Source organism: Balaenoptera musculus, chromosome 4 (assembly GCF_009873245.2).
Source record: "Balaenoptera musculus isolate JJ_BM4_2016_0621 chromosome 4, mBalMus1.pri.v3, whole genome shotgun sequence".
Classification (NCBI taxonomy): domain Eukaryota; kingdom Metazoa; phylum Chordata; class Mammalia; order Artiodactyla; family Balaenopteridae; genus Balaenoptera; species Balaenoptera musculus.
The window spans coordinates 31,332,332-31,352,333 of NC_045788.1; the positions used below are offsets into that span (position 1 = coordinate 31,332,332).

Consider the following 20,002-nt stretch of genomic DNA (forward strand, 5'->3'; position numbering starts at 1 on the left):
CATCCTTAAACTTGTTCCTTCCTCAGACTTCTCCGTAGTAAATGTTATACATAGCCATCAGGCGAATGAGGATGAAAGACATATTGTCATTCTGGGCTTTTCTCTTTCTCTCAAAACTCTGCATTTACTCCCTCAGCAATCCTGTTAACTTTACTTTCAAACTCTAATCAGAATCCAACAGGGTATTCCTGCTTCCGCTGTTACCACCCTGGCCCAAAGCACCAGCAACCCCACCTTCGCCTGTGCTTTTTATTGCAGGGCCTCCAGCGGATCTTGTTTCTGTTCTTGCCCCTCTAATGACAACTTCCTAGTTTGTAGTCAGAGTGATCCTGCTAGGACATACATCATGGTTCACGCCTACGCTCAGCATCCTCTCACGGCCGCCTGTCTCTCTCAGACATGTGCCTCAGCCAGCGCCAGCAGCCCGGATGCACATCGTGACCTCAGGCATTGACCCATGGCTGCCACTCTCCCTCTCACCCCCCAGTATCCCCCTGGCCTGCCCTCTCCCCCACTGCTGGCTTAGCTCAGAGGACACTTCCTAAGATAAGCCTTCTCTTCACGTCCTGCTTCATTTTTCTTCATAGCTCTTAATGCCATCTCATTATATTTTAATTTATTGATCACCTATTTCTCCTGACTCTGAACCGTAGTGATTCTTCATGAGATATTTTGTCAGATTTGTTCTGTGCTGGATCTCCTGGGACGGTACCTGGCATACAAAAGATGCTCAGTAGTTTTAACGATAAATAAACGAACAGTTAGGCTTGAAGCGTTTGTGTGTATGTGTGCATGCTTTTTTTTTTTCTTTTCATTTTCTAATTTGCTCCAATTTGTAATCCTTGAAACCTTCAGCATTGCTAGCTATAACGGAGAGACTACTCTCCATTCCTTAGATGCTCTTCATATTTTTTGGTAACTTGTTCCTGTTTTCCTTGATATTCCATGTAATCTGATTTTAACTGTCATAAAAAAAGGTGATCAGGCAGGAATGATTCTGCCAAATGAAATGTAAAACAATTTTAGGACAAATGAAAGTCTGATGGACCCTCATCATTTGTGAAGAACACGTAGTTAAGAGTTTTTAGGCCTCCCAGATATGAGTGCATCACCAGGACTGTATGATTTCCTCTACCAAATGGAGGGAAGCCTAGCTCCAGTGTCTAGCTCAGAACATCATGGACTTCTTGTTGGGTTCGTTACTTTTGCTATTAATTTCCTTACCAGTGTGATCAGTTGGTTTGGGGAGGGGATTATTTTCTAACCACCCCCCCAAGCTGAAATTTCTATTATTTGCACACCTACAACAGGTAGTTGATTAGGTTCACCCACTAGCTGTGTTTTCTCTTGTTTCATAAGCCACATAACACACGATTCCATTTTTCGGCTCTGTTTACTTACAGAGTATTACATGGTCTTTATGATTATTCTTGTGTATTAAAAAGTGTGAATGTTAAATCCATAAAGGTCAATTGCCTACTGTCCTTTTCTCAGGGTAGGGTATAAAAGCTTTGACCTAAAAAATGCTTAAGGCTAAAAATATTTTAAAAATGCGTGAATTTTAGAAGTTCACCCCTAACCTTTTAGGTCTAGCATCTCGGAAAGAGCTTTGGGCTGTACTCGTCTTGGCTCAGGTGCTACGTGGCTGGGTGACTGAAAGCAAAGTCCTTAGTCTCTCCAGACATGGGTCTCCTCAACCTTGATCCAATCCATGGTCCCCGTGGCCTTTAATTGCCATGGTCTTCAGCCTTTCTTTTTTTGACCTTGACATTTTTGAGGGGAACAGGCCAGTTATTTTGTAGAATGTCCCTCGGTTTGTATTTATCCAGTTGCTCATCATCAGATTCATGTTAAGCACTTTTGGTGGGAGTATCACGGAAGTGATGCTGTGAGTGTCTCGGTACCTCCCCTCACATTGTCCCAGTACCGGGGGTGATAACTTTGAGCTTTTGGGTAAGGTGGTGTCTATCAGGTTTCTCCACTGCAGAGTTACTGTTTTATCCTTTGTGATTAATAGGTAATTTAAGTAGGTAGATATCCAATTGCTCTTTCTATATTCTTACATGTGTTTTAAAAACGCAAATGTAGTGTACTATTTATACTATATGAAAAGAGCACACAGTTTCAAATATCTGATCTTGGTTTGCTATCATTCTGTTACACCTGGTACCTCTCACTTACTACTTTGTCTTCAGCACCTTCTTCAGCTTCTTTAAGCAAATTACACAGTGCCTTTGGAAGCATTTGGCTGTGTAGACATGGCCATAATGTAGCAAGTTTCACACTCCAAGCAAGCTATACAGCCAAGCAACTACACACATATTTATGTGTTGAATTGCATTAAATTGCATACACTTCAGAAGATTAACTTGCAGTAATAGTTTCTATGTTCTAGAAACCATTCAGCACATTTGGGGCAAGAAGCATTCAGCACATTTGGGGCAAGATTGACTATCGAGTGTCACCCTCTTCTGGCGTTGGTTTTATGGCTTCCGTTGTCTTGATGATCGTCCTTAGGATCTGTGAAGTGTTTTCAGTAGAAATGGCCTTTATTCCTTTGTAATAGAAACATATGTTTTATTTTCAGTTCCCACATTCAGTGTTGGAACAGAGCTATAAAGCACTGCTGTTTGATTTTATTGAAGAGAGTTTTTCCTAATGTTAAGTGGGCTAACAGTAACAAGGGAGCAGGCCTGTTGTGTACATTCTTTAAATGTAGCAACGCAGAAATCCTCACTGTCATTATGCAGAGTTACAGATCTAAAATGTAGATTAAGTGAGTTGCTGCCCTGGGGGGGAGCTCGCAGCCGGCAAACCTAGTGCAGTGTGTACCCAAAAGTGAGAGGGGCGAGAGGGGCCTTGGGTTTCTGGGTGAGGTTGCATGTGTAGTTTCAAGGGGGGCAAAGAAATATTTGACTTGTACAAATCCTAACATCAGGGCAGAGATTTTAAAACAGAGGTGAATTAGGGAAGCTTGGAAGAAGAGACTTTAATTCTCCCTCTTTATGAGACCTGAAAAAATAAGAGGTTATAGGTGGACATGATGTTTAGAAAATGCCGTCTAATAGATGAGCGTTAGAGACTCGAGGGAAAGAATATCAGACGTGATACATATTTGGTTTCCGATATTTTTTGGAATTGAATGAAGTTTTGTTTTTAAAACAAGAATATTTAACTGTCTTAAGTGTTTTGAGCTCACCAGAGAAAAGCATTTAAAATGGGCTAGCTAAGGGAATTCCCTGGCGGTCCAGTGGTTAGCACTCGGTGCTTTCGCTGCCGGGGCCCCGGTTCTCCCCGATCGGGGAGCTAAGGTCCCGCAAGGCGTGCGTCGCGGCCCAAAAAAAAAAAATTAAAAAAATAGAAACCAATCAATCAGTAAAACGAGCTAGCTAATACTTAAAAATAAAAAAGTAAAACTTACACAGAGTTATATAATTAAAATCTTTGAACAGATTTGGAAATGGGACTATGGTAAATAACACAGAACCTTGTACGATTATTTGTAGGGATTTCCCCTACAATAAGGAGGAGTCTTATCGTTAATGAGTTATATGAGTTCATCATACAACTCTAGTATTTACTATTATACCATTATTGCTATCACTGTAACGGTGGGTGTCTCGAGCAATTATAGTGTCACCCTCACTGCGGTGGGCGGGATTTTGGCGCTCCCGACGGCCCTAGATTGAATCAGCTCCTGACGGACGCGTGCTGTGAAAATGAGCTTTCCAGCCTTGGGGATACCTCCTCCTTTTGCCGTTGGGCCCTACGAGGGTGTTTCCTGTGGGCTAGTGTGAGAACAGCCCCCCCCAGGGCTACCAGGGTGGCTGTGATGTGCCGTGGTACTGCCTTCCCCCTTTCTTAGTGAGCACTGGCTCAGCTCTACGTCCATTCTGTCTATTGCCTGATTTATTATTCAGGAGCCCTGGGAGAAAGGTACTTTATCCCCAGTTCACAGATGAAGACACTGATGTGCAGGTGGGGGACGGAGCCCCTCAGCTCGTGCGTCCAGACCGGGCCCTGGAGTCTGTGCTGGGCGCTGTGCTGGTCGGTGGGGACGGAGGCGGAGAATGTGGTCACTTCCCCCCCCCCAGCCGGTGGTCACAAGTGCGGGGAGGGGGCACACAGCCAAACACTCCAGGTATTAGAGGAGGAAGGAAGCGCAAACAGCGAAGCACATAAAATGCGGAGGAAGTCCCAAGGGGCTCGGGAAGCCCAGGGAGGTCGCAGAGGAAGTGCCATTTGAGGGCAGTTTTGGAAGAAGCAGCGTTGCCTTGGAGGACAGAGTCGGGGTCTGTCATGCAGGGAAGGGCATTTCTGGCAGAAGAATGGCATCTGCGGGGGAGTAGGGCCATCAGGCGGTTTGACATGGGACCGCCAGGGTTTACTTTGACCTGGCGCATCAGGTACCCGTGGGGCAGTGCGGAAAGGCTGTGGGGAGGCGTGTTTGCTAGAGCGGGACGATGAGGCGCCCTGGAAGGGCTTCTCACTACTATTACTGTTGTCGTCACACTCCCCCTCAGCTTCTTGTCTGTCCCCTGGGCGTAACTGACAGTATCTTCTGAGGATGAAGTGAGTCAGTACCTCTACAGCGTTTGGAAGAGTGTCCACCACACAGTAAGTGGCCGGTAAATACAGACCGTTAATAAATAGTATGCTACAACTGCACTAGGACCGCAGTTATCATGAGCCAGTCTCCACGAATTATCGCAGGCACTGTGCTGGGAACTTTACAGACGTTATTTGTAATCATGACAACATGCTTTCAACGTAGGTTTTATTATTTCATTCCGTGTATGCGGGGCCCAAGCCTCAGAAGTTAAGTCGCTTGCTGGTGCACATGGAGTGGACCTACTAGGAGACGTCTGTTCTTTCCTCCGCACTGTGATGGTTGCCGGGGGCATGTGCACGTTGTAGGTCTGGCCCCGGGAGGCAAGGAGCATCGCTAGGGAGAAAGGTGCTGGCTGGGAACAGGCTGCAGGACTTGGGGGCCGTGGGCAGCATCCGAGGAGCCAGAACTCCTGTTCTCGCGGGTGCCACGGGGAGCAGGCAGAGCCTAGCAAAGCCCAGGGTGCCAGAGAAGCGAGAGACAGATGAAATTGCTTGCAAGATGAGCAGCTCTAATTGTGGCTAGGAATTGTTGGGTGTTCAATATGGTGAAAGGTGACAAGTCATATCATGGGCATGAGGCCTTTTTTGGGGAAACAGATTAGAAGAAGCTTAAAATGCTTCGTGGTTAAACTGCCCAGGGAGCTGCTCTGTTCACCCCCAGTTGTTTCCTCTGTACCCCTGAGGTTTTGTTGGGTTGGGTGTTTGGGGTGGGTGAGAGACTTTTCTTGGTTGACTGTACTCTCGGAACCACCATCCTTATCGCCCCCAAAATACATAGAAGAAACAGCTCCCCTTCTTGCTCAGTGGGTAATTAATTTGTGACATATTCATTGAGCCATTTGGACTGCAAAAATAAGCCCTGCTAAACACATAATTGACAGTCTGGTTTCTTATCTGAGCCAACCAGCTTACATTCAGTTCGGGTCCTTGAAGACGGTGCAGACTTTTTTTGATTCCAGGGACAAGTTTTGAGTTTCAAGTCAAGATTGCCTCCACATTTTCACGTGTTCCTTGTATCCTATTTGTCATAAAGGAGATATCTGCCTTGTTTACTATGAAAATAACCCTGAAGGCTGGACAGATGTGCTTGCATAAGCATAATTTAAATTCATGCTTTACCTAGGCATGAAAAATAGGTTTTGATTGGTGAGGTAACTCTGGCTATATCTGGTAAAAACCACTCTCCAATAGAAGGAACAGAACCTATGAGTACACCTTTGGCACGTGCAACCGTTCCATTCCTTTCACCTGAAAGTTTTAGCATCCACTGATGAACCAAGTCCAAAACCATTATTTCACTGGGAATGGCTAGATATTGGCATTCTTCTGTAAAAATGGGCTGTCCCTCATCAGCTGTGATAAATCATAATTCTTTCTAAAAAAAAAAAAAAAAAGGCAGAATAAATGCTAAATTCCTTTCCTTTGAGTATCAGTTTTCAGAGTAAGAATTGCTGTAATTGCACATTTAGTTCTTTAATAAATGAGTTTCTCCTTTTTTTTTTTTTCTTATTTAAAAAAATTTATCTTTGGTCATTGTTACGGGCTTACGGATATTCCTTCATTCAGCATTTTGCAACTTGTTATACTTGTTGTTCATTTTAGTGTTCAGGTTGTCCCAAAGGTGGCCAATGGAAGATGTTTCAAGCTCTTTTGTGTCCTTTGACATGACACCATTTGACTTAGAGCACCTCCTTCTTTTTTGGCACAGAAAGTCTCCCAGGTTCATCTTGTACTTTCTCTGCCTCAGGTCTGCAATCAGCCATTTCTTTACGGAGCCCTACTTCTTTCTAGTGGGGAACGGTATTTAGAAAGCAAGATCTGGATTCTGAAAGTGCGCATTGCTACTGGGATGTCATGGCATCTAAGCCCTATCTGGATGGATGGGATACATATATATCTGTGAATGCATGTGTGTGTACACATGTTGTGCATTCCTACGGGGGTTTATATTCCTATTTCCAATTCATTTCTAACATTTCCATTTAACATTAAAGATTTTTATTAATTTCTTTGATTTTACCTTTATTTCATATCAGTTCCATGGACAATGAAATGGTTTCTAGTAACAAGGCCGTGGTTACTTATTTGTCTTACCCTGCTATAGACATATACTAGATTCAGAATTAAAATCTGCTACATGTTAGGAAGAAAGGAAATATCTAAGTACATAACGTCTTGGTGGGAGGTGAAGGAGAGCTGAATATCCCATCATCTTCCGTAGTAGGAAGCCAATAGATAATGCTTAAAATCAGGAAGTACAACTGCAAGTATGTTATTTAGAGATAAAGCGGTCAACAAAAGAAACACAGTGGATGAAAGAATTGAAAATAATTGCTTTTGCAGAATGGGAAATGGAGGAGTTTATGGACAGTGGGCTGCTGTTTTTCACAATAAGTCATATAGAGCTACGGGACTCTAAGACACGTGCAAGTGTAACTTTGATATAAATAAAAAGTTAGCTAAGCCTAATCTCAGTCCCAAATTATTACTCTCTATTTTTGTGTTGTTGATACCTTTTCTGGAAGATACCTTGCTGTAAAAAAATGTGTTTCATGCAAAAGATTTGAAGGAAGCTCAGGGAATGCATTACAGTTTTAGTTCTTCTTAGATAATATTACGAGAGCTTATTTTTCACTCAGCCAAGTGCTTGCTCCTTGGGACCTTAACAAAAATTGGAAGACTTTTATATTTTTCCAGGTGTGTAGTTGTTCAGTTAATTGGATATGTAAAATTTACAGAGACTTAAAAATTGAGGTAAAAATCACATCAAATTCATCATCTTAACCATTTTATATGTACAGTACAGTCTAACTGTCTGCACATTGTTGTGCAACAGGTCTCCAGAACTTTTTCATCTTGCAAAACTGAAGCTCTATACTCATTAAATAAACTCTCCTTTCCCCTCTCTCCCCTCCCTCCACCTCTGTCAACCGCCATTTTACTTTCCTGATTTATATACACTTTTAAATGTTCTCATCAAGTTTAATATGCTACGGTGTAACTCTGCATTCCACATTGTTGCCCTATGGAAACATATTTCAGCTTTTTCTAAAGTAAAAATGTTATAGCCGGGTCCATGTTAGAATGCTAGTTTGTGGTAGTGGTGGTGGTGGTTGTTGGTTGTGTGTGTGTGTGCGTGTGTGTGTGTGTTTATGATCAGTTAAAGGTAATGTCTGCTCATGATTGCTTTTTGAATTTCTTAGAGAAATGCATTCAGAGAACTTATTATATTTCATTTGAATAAAGAGTGATTTAGTTAAAAAAAAAAAAGTATATTAAGATTCTCTGCACTGGAGTAGATGCTGTGAAGTTTTTAACCAAATGGAGTCTGTGCTATCTGCCTTCACGGGGGCTGCCTTAAAGGCATTTTTATGGAAACAAGATGCATACATAAAACACAGAGCAACAGTCAGTACATGATTACCAGTAATCATATAGGAAACGATTGGGAGGCTGGGAAAATTAGGGGAGGTTTTCTGTAAGAGTTAAATATGAGCTGGGCCCTAAAGAAATCTAGCCTTTAAGTAAAAATTGGGAAATTTTTGCTTTGTTTTGTTTTCACGTCTTAAAAAGTATTTCTTGGTCTTAAATTAGCTAGTTATCTTCCTTTCTGGCAAACTGAGAGCAAATGAGTTACATTTATAGTTCTTTTATGTGTACTGTATTTGCTTTGGTCTTTACCACTGTCATTTCTTCTGGTCTTGTTGGTTTGGGTGAATTACCTGGTCTGGAATTTCCTGTTCAGAACCCATTGCCACTCAGCAGTTTCTCTGTTTTCTAGTCACTTTTAATGTTGACTCCTGATCGAACCAATGAATCTGTGATAAAATAGTGATCAGAGTCCCAATTTAATTAAAGTTTAGTTCTTTGCTGTCTATGGCTATCAATACGTACATGTACATCTGTACCTGGAACATATTATACAGCAAAAATATCTGTTTGTTAGAAGTTTTTGTAGTTTGCAGCCTGGTTTTCTATATTGTCAGTTGGGGCAGTCCTCACGGAATCCCTCTGAGGTAGCTAGGTATCTCCGTTTTACAAATTAGGGTGAGAAGATCCATGGAAAGTGGGAGAACTGAGAATTCCATCCTGGACTTCCATTTCTGGGTCCTGTTTGCTTTGCAGAGTTTCTAAGCAGCTCATATCAGAGGGGCGACTGTGAGGCTGGGATGGGGTGAGGTATGAGGGGTGTTTCAAAAAGCTCAGTGTTTCATGAGTTTTTATTTGTTGTGCATCTTGTAGATCTATTGCTTAAAGCATAAACAGGAGGATTTTGAGAAAAGACAGCTGCTTGTGTGACTTAAACATTTTTTAAAAGTAGGTAACACATATCCATGGTAGAAAAACACAAAACACCCCAAAGGGCGCAGTGAAGTCTCACCTCACTGTGTCCTCCTGCGGCCCCTCATCACACACTTCAGAAGGAATTGTTGTAATGTTTCTTGTGTATCTTCTGAAATGTATTTTTATGTGTATCTTTAGTGCATGTTTTTATGTTCCTTTCAGAAAATAGGTGCTTGCTCCGTGCTGTGCACAGAGCGCCTTGCTCTTGTAAGGGGCTCTAAGCTACTAACTTTGTAATACTTATAAAAGCTGGATCTTTTCTTTTTGCAATTTGTACGGGAATGTTAATTCCATGATGAATAGAAAGCTTTTTTTTTTTTTTTAAATTAAAAAAGACATACTCTAAGTTTCAGGGTCATTTTCAGACAAAGTGTGTATAATCGTCCAAATGAAATCCCTGCAATAAAGTGGCTCTTCTGCCCATTTCAACTCACCATGATTTTGGAGTCGAGGAGTATACAGAATATATTGACAGGATAGAAAACACATTAAGGGTCGATAAATGGTCAGTTGGAACGTCTTTGTGAGAGTAACACAACTAAGGTGAATAGATGGAAATAAACATATCATATTGATATATGATATCGTACCGTACACTGTATCATACGGTCTTGGAATCTCCAGCAAAATAAAACCAGGTGAGTGCTGGAGGAGAGGATACAGGGGGTGGGTCTGCGTGGTCTGTATGATGTGTAAGCGTTTTTATGTTTTAGAGCCTTTTGGTCTGGAGTTACTTTGCACGGTTATCTGGCGACGTGATGTCTGTAGTATTTGTATTCGCGTCCTAGTGGAAGACTCTACGGACTTTACAGCAACTACGTCTAGGACCTAAGAAGTAAACACAGTGCTGCTCTTACTGTAGAAGCTTTAGTCAAAGCACAACTGGTCATGGAATTAAATTCCAATGCAAAGTGCAAAAAGTAAAAAAAAAAAAAAAAAAAAAAAAAAAAAAAGAAAAGGTAGTTTATTTTTGCTCCACAAACGACTGGGGCTTTTCTACTGCCTCCTCTGTAGCAGAAGCTGGAGGAGGAGCAAGGGTAACCAAGCGTCCGATGTAGTGTAATTTCAGTAGCTTTGGCGCCTCCAGTAGGGCCGGCAGTGGGTCTTTCACCAGCACCGCGCCCGCGTTTCTCCTCCCCACAAATCCTCAGGAGGGCCCCCCTTTACTCCCGAGGCTGCAGGAACGCGCAGAGGTATGTTCTCTGGTTCACAGGGAGGCGAATTTGTGGTCTCCTCCTCGAGTCTCTTGTCTTGCCCTAGCTGTCCTCTCCTGCGGCGATGAAGTCCTCAGCCTGGTCTCAGATGTGGAAGGCGGTGGGGACTTGTCCTTCAGGGTTAAGTAAACGCACCAGTTTAATATTTGGAAACTAATATCCCTGTTATTCCGTGAGAGGAATATCTCAGCTAGGCCAAGGCCGTCGCTCACTCAGAAGTTGGGAAGGATTTGAGGAACTCACCCTCTGATAACTATAACATTCATTTCCAACGCACCCCCCACCTGCTCCCCAGAAGGGGTGGGGCTGTCACGGCAGGCGTTTCGCACGTGCCCCTCTGTCAGGAGGAAACCGCGAAGCGGTGCTGGTGCCGAGAACCTCGTGGCTTGGCCGATGGGTGGGATAAGACATTCTCGTTCCAGGGGCTAAAACTGGATTCTGCCTGGGCTTCAAATGCACTTATGGGGTTAACAGAGAAAAGGGACAACTGGAAAAAAAGTCCCTAAATGCAACAGTTAGCATTTGTCTGCGTTAGCCTGGGAACAGGAATTGGAGACCTGATAGCGAGAGGGGAAAACCAAGAAAAGGGTCAAAGGCTGTCCTCAGGTAGGAGATGCTGCCGGGCGTCTCGAAGACAGGCAGGAAGGCAGGTAGGCAGATAGGAGTCTCCTTGCTGCTCTGGGACTCAAGTCTCCTTTGCTCCCTCCTCATCAGCCCCTCCTCCTCCTCCTCTCCCTGCCCAAGACCTTGCCGCCCGTTTCCATGGTTGGCCACTTGGTCTCTTTTTCACCCTGAGGTCCTTAAGCATCAGTCACGCAGTTGCACAGTTATTTATATATTGCCCTGTAAGGGCCCTTATCCTTCGGGGGGGCGTTGTCCCTCCCTCCTCAGAGCGGTTGGTTGGCTGGACCTGCACTTCCGTCTGCAGGCCCCTCCCGTCTCACCACCCTTCTCCTGGGCTTCAGAGAGGAGCAGACTCCGTGAGTCTCCCTCAGCCACCTGCCCACTGCCACCCCGACAGACACCTGGACGGACTTACGTGCAGCAGCCAGGCCTCACCTGTCTTCCTGTCTTGGCCAGAGAGTTCCTACTTCCAGCCAAGGTCGCTTCCTGCCCATCTGTGGGCTCCTGGCCGCCCGGCCTGTAAATCATGCAAGTTCGCTTCCTCTCAGAAGCACGCTGTGCTGTGACACAGCAAACTGTGTCACAGTTCTAAGCATCTTATATCTTACTTAATTCTCAAAATAACCATATAGGCTAAGTACACTTATCAGCCTGTTTGATAGACAAGTAACTGACGCATCCAAAGGCTGAGTGACTTGCCCAGGACTCCAAAGCTGCTCAGTGATTTCGAGCTGCGACAGGAGCCAGGCCACCTGACTCTAGAACCTGGGCTCTTCACCGCCAAGCGAGTAAACATAATGCTGAGGGCGCAGGAGAGGGCTGAGTTAGTTAGTGCACAAGCCATGTTCTTACTCTGCAGAATAAGCCTTCCTACACCTGCGGCTGTGTCTGCTGGGTACTTCTGCTGTCATAGTCCCGTCGTTTAAGGCATTGCACCCACGTATGATAGAGTTCCCCACGTCCGTATCTTCACCCTGAGCCTTCTGAATGTCAGACCTGTGTATCCACCTGCCCCTGGACACATCTTCCCATGAATATCTTTGACACCTCAAATCCAAGTGGTCAAAACTGCACTCAGAACTGGGACACCTGAATAAGATCAGTGGATTGTGTCCATGTCAGTATCCCGGTTATGATATTGTCCTGTAGTTTTGCAAGATGTTAACATTTGGGAAAAGTAGGTAAAATGTACACGGGGTCTCTCTTATATTGTTTCTTACAACTTCATGTGAATCTATGATTATCTCAAAATAAAGTTTAATTAAAACAACACGTTCATGAAAACAAACGCATTGAATTTAGCCCCCTTACCCTCCCCCCGCCCCGCTCTCTGTTCCACATCCTGTTCTATGGCACCATGATCTGCTCAGCTACCCCACAGGGAGATCTGGAAGCTGCCCACCCCTCTCTGTTTCTCCCTCTCCACCGTCAGGTTGCTTACAATTCTACCTACCTCTTTTTTTGTACCCTTCTCAGTCACCTCTCCACTGGATTTTGCAACCTCCTTTCAATTGGTCTCCCTCCCTGCCACCCCCCCTGCAACTTCTGAGAGAGAATCTTAATTTACATATCTGATCTCCTCTTTCCTTTGCTTAAAATTCTTCAATGGCTTTGAGTCATTCGCGGCAAAAGATCAAACTCCATAGCTTGTCACTGCCTGGGCTATTGGTTATAAACGCAGATTTCTGGACCCCAGTCCAGACTCACAGGGTGGAAATCTCGGAGTCAAAGCTAAATCGGTATGTTTAGCCAACTGGCGCCCTCTGGTGACCATTTTATGTCATCGCGTTTGAGGACCTCTGGCCTGGGCCACCTACCTCGCCTCACGGGTGACCCTTTCTCCCTCTGCCTTGCTGCTGTCGGCATGGCCTGGGATGTCACACACTGCTCTTTCTGCCTGTGGAACTCCTTTGTACCTTCCCTCCAGACTTGGCTAAAGCATCCCCTTGCTTCATCTCCTGTGTCCCATGGCATGTCAGAGCGCTTACCTCATTGCTGTCAGTATCTGTGTCCCTGTGTGTCTCTCTACCTCAAGGATGAAGCACCTCAGGTGGGGACTGCTTTCTTCTCACCTTTGTAGCTCCAGACCCCGGGAGAGCTTCTGGCCCTCCGTAGGCATTTAATGTTTGCTGCCAAATGCCCATGATTTTTATTTTTTCCTGAGTTGTCACCTTGATCCCCAAGTGACAGTACTTAGTGTCATTGCCAGTAAGTAAAACCAGAGAGAAATAGCCAGTTAAAAATAACATGGTAAAATTACTCATCCAGACAAAAACAGATATTCAGTATTTGCCATTTAGCCCCAGTGTTGTACAGTTAATTCTAAGTGAGAGGAAAACTTAAAACATAAAACAAGATTCGGGAATTTATTGCACCATAGCATTTCCACGGAGTGACAACAGCCCAGCTACCCATTCCACCCCCCCGCCACCTGCCCGCACACACACACACAGACACACACAGACACACACACACACACAGACACACACACACACACACACACACACACGCACGCACGCACGCACGCACGCACGCGCGTTTCCTGCTTTTCAGCCAGAGGGCCTGATCTCACCGCCCATTCAGCAGAACCAACATTCCAGCCGGTGGGGTGACTCTCCTTTGGTCTCCCGTCGCCCTGAGGCAGCAGTTTTCCCTGGGGCTCTTCTTTATCCAGCACTCTGTTCCCCGCCCCGCCTTTCATTCCCCAAGTTTGACCTGTGGCCAAATACGGGATTTCCGGTTTCCTGTGAATCGTTTTATAGAATTCAACTGATTAACTTTTTTAAGCCTTTTATTATGGACATTTCAAACATAGACAAATATAGGAGAATGTAATAAAGTCCCTGTTACGCCGTCACCCAGGTTTAACCGTTCACCCTCTTGGCCACACCTGCTTCTGTCCTTCTCCCTAACCACACCTCCTCCCTGGGCCCCTCAAAGTCTCGTCCTTTCGTCATGGATTACTTTTCATCTGTGCGGAGTAGAGTCTTTTCTTTTACTTCATGAAATGCTGATGAATTTTTATTGGTAGTAAGGTGTTTCAAGAAAACATTAAAAAATTATATAATAGCTTTATTGAGATACAATTTATACTGTTTTACAGTTCATTTTAAGTATACAGTTTAGAGGTTTTTCATGTGTTTACAGAGTTGTGAAACCATCATTACATTTTAGAATATTTTTATCACCCTGAAGGGAATCTCATACCCATTGGCAGTCACTCCCCATTTCCGCTCAACCCCGCTCAGCCCTATAGATTGGCCTATTCTGGACATTTCATCTAACTGGAATCATAACATATGGGGTTCTTTGAAACAGGTTTCTGTCAGTTAGTATAATGTTTTCAAGGTTCATCCATGTTGTAGTACGTATCAGTAGTTCATGACTTCTGATGGCTGAGTGGTATCCCATTGGAGGCATATCAGACATTTTATTTACCCATTCATCAGTTGATGGACATTTGAATCGCTTCCACTTCTTGGCTGTTACGAACCATGCTGCTATAAGTGTGAACAAATCTTTGTGTGGGCATGTGTTTTCATTTCTCTTGGGTATATAACTAGTTGTGGACTTGACGGGTTATATGTTAACTCTATGTTCAACCTTTTGAGAAACTGCCAAACTGTTTTCCACAGTGGCTACATCATTTTACATTCCCACCAGCAATGTATGAGGACTCTAGTTTCCACAGATCCTCACCAAAAAGTTGGTATTATCCGTCTTCTTGTTTATAACTGTCCTAGTGGTACCTTGTTGTGGTTTTGATTTGCATTTCCCTGATGGCTAATGATGTTGAGCATCTTTTCATGTGCTTATTGGCCATTTGTTTATGTTCTTTGGAGAAATGTTTATTCGGATCCTTTCCCCATTAAAAAAAATGGATTGATTATTCATCTCTTTATTATTGAGTTGTAATCGTCCATTATACATTCTAGATCCAAGTCCCCTGTCAGATAAATGATTTGCAAATATTTTCTCCCCATTTTGTGAGTTTGCCTTTTCACTTTGTTGATGGTATCCTTTGATCAAGAAAGTGTTTTAACAACAGAAAACGGGAAAAATCTTTCAGTCATTTTATTGGGGGCTCACAGATGGAGGGTGCAGCATCTTATATATACTGAACTTTCCTTCTCCCCCTCCCCACACCCTCCCCACCCTCCCATCAGTCTGCACCAAAGGCAGGTTTGCACCAAAGTCGGGCTGGTTAAATCCTCTACATCCTGCAGTTTTGAGAAGCGGTCTGTTCGTTCTCACTGTGGAGAGGCAAGAACCTTTTATTGTAGTTGTGTAGCTTCAGGGAGAATGTTTGAGGATATAGGGTTTTCCATTGAGGAGCCTTGCATTGGAATTGACTTAAGTGCCGATTCAAGTGGATCACTTTAAAGATGTGCACCTTCGTCTCTGGACTTGGTTGGAGTTTTTACAAAGCAATCTTTGTTGCATCTATTTTATGTAGTGGGTTCCCACTGGTTTTGATAAAAGGAAAGAATTTAGCAAGGAAAATAAGCCTTCACAAAATTAAAGGAGATACATATATATATATATATATATATATATATATATATTAGGGTGTGTGTGTGTGAAGTTTATATTTATACTTATATTTACTGGAAGTTTATTAAAAATAATAGAAAGTTCTGTATTTGCGTGGGCCTCTTGTAGCACACTGATGAACAGGCGCTTCTAGTTGCATTGGTTGTAATAAAGGCAGAGAGCACTAGAGAGGGAATTTGGCCTTTTCCCCTACAGTGGTGTTTGAAACCTTCTAGGTCTGCAGTGATGAGTTTAAACCAGAAAGCGAAGATGTTTGTATGAAGATTTGATAGGCAGAATAATTGCGGAGGAACTTGATTTAGTCGCTTTATTTTGGGAGGACCTTATAGTGTATGGACTCAAGTCAATACTTAGATCTTGAGCACGTAAGGAATAGTTTTATGGGGATGAAAGAGACGGAGGAAATTCTAATACATCAGTTAGAGAAGAGAGAGAGATCCCCGCTAGGTGGTGGGGTGGTGTCCAGAGACTAGAGGAGGCTACACGAGAGACGTGACATTTGAATTGGGCCCAGAAATATTCCCACCCCTGAACACAGGTGGTTATGGAAGGTCCTGTTGACAGAGCATCATAGACGTGAGAGTCAGAGAGAAAACACCTTGAGCTAGCACCTTGAGTGTGTATGAGTATGTAATGGTAGATAGTATTTGAAATGATTTTAATTCCCAGCTAAGGAGTTTGACCTCAATTCATCAAGGACTGCACATCCATCGAAGGTTTTGGAACCATGAGACTGACGTTGATTGATTCCATAAACACTTATCCAGAGCATTATGTTAGGCATTGCAGCTCAGCTGAGGCAGAAGCAGGGTCTAACATCAGGGACAGTCAAGGTCTAACCTTTAGTTTCCTTTCTAAAAACTTTTCATACCAATAATAATGATGATAGCAACCGCTTACTAGTAAGCAACTGCTTACTGATCAACTTCTGCGGTGCAGGCACTGTGCTAAGTCACTCGTCCTTACAGTAACTGACCTGCATGTATTATTGATCCCTGTTGCAGAGATGAGGAGATTGAGGTTTAGCCGAGGCCAGATGCCTTGCTCACGACTCAGTGGCAGGGCTAGGATTTGGACCCAGGGCCATCCCGTCCCTAAGTTCATTCTACCGGCGGCACTCAGTGCGGCCCTGTACTGCTTCTCTGCTGTGTCACGCTGCCAGGACGCCCTCTCCGTGCGCGTTGCTGCATTTGGGGTGCTCTGTGTTTGCCCCCAGGGTGGATGTTCCTCCTCTGCTGAGCTCCCAGTTCTCTTATTAATACTGTTAGGTATTCCAGGCACTGGGAGATCATCTTTTAATGTAACTTGACACGTCTCTCTTCTCACCTATCATGTATCTATCAATGTATGTACTTTCATGTCCTGGAGTGGGGCATCTCACACCTGTCTGTGTGCTTCTGGTTTACCTGCGTGACCTTGAGTTAGGCCTGCAGTGCCTGGATCTATCGTACGGTAGGGTGAACTGCACGGCCTCTGAAATCCCTTCTGTTTTGGGGGTTAGGCATCAACAGAGAGGAATAGTGGCTACAGGATTCTTGGACGCTAGGGAGGGTGTTGTGAAAAGGACAGGTCATTCTTTCCAGGGCTGACCCCTGACCCACTGTCAGTAACATTCATGTTCGTAAACTTTCTAATAATCTGACTTCGTGGACCTTGAGTTCTACTTGACATCAGTGAACTAGAGATGTAGCCCGAGCCTCTTGAGTTGCTCGATGTTAGAACTGGTCCACTTTCAGAGCAGCCTCTTTCATCGCTTTCTGCATCTTTCTACCTTTGAAGCTCCTCACCTCGCTCCCCCATCTTCCCTAAGATCTCTAACCATTCCTGTTTTCTTTTTATCACTTAGGACTGGGTCCCCACTCCACACCAATTAAATCAGAATCTGGTGGGATGGGGCCGAAGACACTGGCGTTTGGTGAAAGCCCCTCTGGTGATGGCATTTGCATTCAGGGCTGAGAACCACTGTGTGTCTTGCCGCTGCTGCCCTCATTTCTCCCTTTTAATGATCAGTCCTAACTAAGCATGAGAGGTGTCAGTGAATCTAATAATTTTACGGAGTGCAGTACTAGTGGCTCTTTGCTATTTTTTGTTTTTAATGAAAATTTTGTGTGCATCCTAATTTTTATATTAGTTGACACTGGACTGTCTTCAGTCCCAGGTCTCTGAATCGGTCTGATTGATATGATAACTTAATGTCAGTTAAATATGGTTAAAGTTAAAATACACGGCCAGGAGGTCTATATTTGAATTCCATTTGAATTTTAAAAGGAATTCAAATTGTGGAATGATATATTCAGATTCTTAAAAAGATATACATATATTTATGTAAACAGTCAAGCACACAAGAAGGAAAAAAGAAAACTGAAAAAATGTAAAACTGTTTAATGATTATGAGATTTTTCTCTTGTCATATCTGCATTAGAAATTTTCTGTAGTGAATGCGTATTTCTTCTATATTTTAAAAAAACAATCTTGAAAAGAAAATATACCCTAGACAAAGTAGCGGTGTGTGTGAATGTGTGTGTTATTTTTAGCTCTTGAAGCTAAAATATTCTGAGGGGGCATTGAGAATAGTACCAAACTGAGAGTGAGTTAATAGCAAGGCTTGGCACACAAAAGCTAAGATTTGGAACCTTGTTATTTTTGTTTTTGCTTATTATAGCTAAGCTAAACTCCTCTCATCTGATGGTTGGTATTTTGCTTTGCTGAACAAGTGAGAGTCATGAGATGATTAGTCCATAACAGGGGCACCAGAAAATGATGACATTGATAATTTATTGTTTGGTTTTTAATGACGAGGGAGTAATTTTAACAATAATATCTGTTATTGGTGGTGCTTTCTGAAAAACGATTATACTAGGAACAGAATGTTGACCTAGTATCTGTTCATCTTTTTGCAGTGGCTTATTACTGGAGCAATGCTTAACATGTGCATTTGAATTTCAGTTTTAAATAAGACACAATTAGAATAAGTGGTTTAGACCAAAACTTAGCAGTCATTAATTATCTCTGGGTACTGTTGTCAAGTAATTTTAGTAGCACTTAAAAAATAAAATCAAAACGCTCAATTTCTAATAGATGTTTAGTTTCTACTCTTACTTTTGTCAAGATAGGTTCCTTTAAAAATAAGAAGGGTGGAGAACCTACTGCCGAAATAATGAGAAAACAGCACCGTGTGGTAATGTTTCAGTAGGATGATTTCTTCTGAAACGCTGTTTCACTAATCCTTGGGGAAATTTGGCTGTAAGCGTGCAATTACGACATTTTTATCCACAGAATGGGCTAAAGTTGGCATCACATCCTTCATGGTAGTCAAAGGCAACACATTGATTTAATTTGTGACCGTGTGGCGGATACTTTTGAATAATTTTAGTGATTTTTTTTTTTTAATTTATTTATTTACTTATTTTTGGCTGTGTTGGGTCTTCGTTTCTGTGCGAGGGCTTTCTCTAGTTGTGGCGAGCGGGGGCCACTCTTCATCACGGTGCGCGGGCCTCTCACTATCGCGGCCTGTCTTGTTGAGGAGCCCAGGCTCCAGACGCGCAGGCTCAGTAGTTGTGGCGCATGGGCCTAGTTGCTCCGCAGCATGTGGGATCTTCCCAGACCAGGGCTCGAACCCGTGTGCCCTGCATGGGCAGGCAGACTCTCAACCACTGCGCCACCAGGGAAGCCCTGATTTTTTTTTTTAATGCTACATTTTCTGTTTCCTCCCCGGTTTCCTACCTTTTGTCGCTCACTACTCTTTCTGATTGAGTTCTGAGGCATCTTGTGTTGGTTGGGGAGAGTAGAATAACTGAAGGTCCAGATTGTTGTCCAAGAGGCGGCCACTCTTGTGTCCCCGGCAGGGGTGGGGGAGTGCAGGGCGGAACGCTGTCTGGGGCCAGCCTGCGGGGAAGGTCAGTCCTCTTACAGATTGACAGAAACAGAACACACCTTAGTTAGGCATGTTTGAACCCTGGCTTGGAGCCGGAAAAATGTACCTTAAGAGAGCTGCATTTGGGGGGATTTTTGAATTCTTTTGGAGTAGAATTGTGATTTCTTTTTTAATTTATTTTTAAAAAATTAATTTTATTAAAGTATAGTTGATTTACAATGTTGTGTTAATTTCTGCTATACAGCAAAGTGACTCAGTTATACATACATATATACATTCTCTTTCATATTCTTTTCCATTATGGTTTATCACAGGAGATTGAATGTAGTTCCCTGTGCTATATACAGTGGGACCTAGTTGTTTATCTATTCTGTATATATAATAGTTTGCATCTGCTAATCCTGAACTCCCAATACATCCCTCCTCCCCCCTCCTCCCCCTTGGCAACCACAGGTCTGTTCTCTATGTCTGGAATTGTGATTTCTTAAAGCGCTCACCTCCCCTGTTCTATTTCCTGCTTGTGCCTCTGATATTTTTTTATATGAGTGTGGGCATCTCTTCTCCTAGGTCAGGGGTCACAGAGGGACAAGGGAAGAGCTGGCCACAAGGCATCCTTGCCAGCCGATGGGGCAGGCACATTACACTAGTTTGCATTACTTAAGGGCTTTGGGGTGGGTGTGCCTTTCTGAACAGTGCTTGCATACGTTTTCCAAAGCCATTTTTGTGTAATAGATGTTTGTTTTATAAGTACATCCTTAAGATAATCAGAAAGGAAGAAAAA

The 20,002-nt window shown here is 43.4% G+C and overlaps 1 protein-coding gene across 1 annotated transcript in view; it reads left to right on the forward strand.

Moving 5' to 3' along the window:
* The window catches only part of MED12L (mediator complex subunit 12L), a 319,598-nt gene that overhangs the window by 43,807 nt on the left and 255,789 nt on the right, over positions 1 to 20,002 (forward strand). The window lies entirely within an intron of this gene.